The sequence below is a fragment of the Mandrillus leucophaeus genome, unplaced genomic scaffold (genome assembly GCF_000951045.1).
Source record: "Mandrillus leucophaeus isolate KB7577 unplaced genomic scaffold, Mleu.le_1.0 Scaffold14, whole genome shotgun sequence".
NCBI classification, from domain to species: domain Eukaryota; kingdom Metazoa; phylum Chordata; class Mammalia; order Primates; family Cercopithecidae; genus Mandrillus; species Mandrillus leucophaeus.
In genome coordinates this window covers 2,312,018-2,313,528 of record NW_012101365.1, presented here as the reverse complement: position 1 = coordinate 2,313,528, position 1,511 = coordinate 2,312,018, and the positions used below count along the sequence as shown (strand labels likewise).

General features: G+C 39.6%; 1 protein-coding gene across 1 annotated transcript in view; it reads right to left on the bottom strand.

The window, feature by feature from the left end:
- The window catches only part of ZYG11B (zyg-11 family member B, cell cycle regulator), a 76,277-nt gene that overhangs the window by 33,035 nt on the left and 41,731 nt on the right, over positions 1-1,511 (bottom strand). The window lies entirely within an intron of this gene.

The window sequence follows — 1,511 nt, the reverse complement described above, 5'->3', positions numbered from 1 at the left end:
TTATTATACTTTTTAGATTTTGTTACAACCATATCTACATAGCTGTTTTTTTTCTATTGTACTGTTTGTTATGGGTAGAATTTATAGATATAATTCAGTGTGAATTCTAATTACATAATTATAATTCAGTGTGAATTCCCTAACATCTTGTAAGGCAGCAAGTATCATTCATTTGATATCATGGGTGCTCTATACATATTTATCAAATGAATGGTTTACTTTCTCATTATATACATAATTTACAAGTCATGGAAAAAGGGAGTCTCTTATTTGACTTTTCTATGTAGTATTACTATTCAAACACCTCATGCCAGGATTTTAACAGGCATGTTTAAATATACTTTTTGCCTCTAAGTCTTCCCTAAGACATTTTTTATATCTACTCCCTTTAAAGCTTTTTAAAGTCTTATTTCCTCAACTGATTATAAGCAAGCAAAATCGTATATCAGATATTTAAATTATCTGCTTCCGCAAAGCATAAAGCACAACCTTATGTGTGTAATAGAGTCTCTACATTTTCTATATAAATAACAAAAATCACAGAGTTTTACAATTAGATAGGTGTTTTGTTTTTTTCTGGAGATAGGGTCTTGCTCTGTGACCCAGGCTGGAGTGCAGTGGCGTCATTATGGCCAACTGCAACCCTGACCACTTGGGCTCAAGCAATTCTTCCACCTTGGCCTCCTGAGTAGCTGGGACCATAGACATGTGCTACCATGCCTGGCTAATTTTTAAATTATCTGTATAGACGGGGTCTCATTATATTGCCCAGGCTGGTCTTGAACTCCTGGGCTCAAGCAATCCTCCTGCCTTGGCCTCCTAAAATGCTGGGATTACAGGCATAACCACTGTGCCTGGTCTTAGATAGGATCTTAATACTTATGTGGACCCCAATGGTTCAAGTAATTTTCCCAAATTCGCAAAGTGAGTTTACAAGCCAGATCCTAGGTCATCTGACTCCTAGTTCAGGGTTTTTTCCATTTCTGTTAAGGAGTAAAGCTGCATATATGAAAATAAATAAATACACTTCTTTAGAAGTATCCAAAAAAAAATTTTTTTTGTTTTGTTTTGAGAAAGGGTCTCACTCTGTCACCCAGGCTGGAGTGCAGTGACACGATCACGGCTCACTGCAGCCTTGACCTCTTGGACTCAAGGGATCCTCCCACCTCAGCCTCTGGAGTAGCTGGAACCACAGGCATGTGCCACAATGTCCAACTTTTTTTTTTTTTGGTAGAGAAGGGGTCCCATTCTATTGCCCAGACTGTTCTTAAACTCCTGGCCTCAAGTGACCCCCTCCTGCCTTGGCCTCCCAAACTGCTAGGATTATAGGTGTGAGTCACCACATGCCTGGTCACAGAAAGTTTTTATTAAAATATAAAATGTCGGCTGGGCGTGATGGCTCACGTCTGTAATCCCAGCATTTTGGGAGGCTGAGGCGGGTGGATCACGAAGTCAAGAGATCAAGACCATCCTGGCTAACACGGTGAAACCCCGTCTCTACTAAAAATACA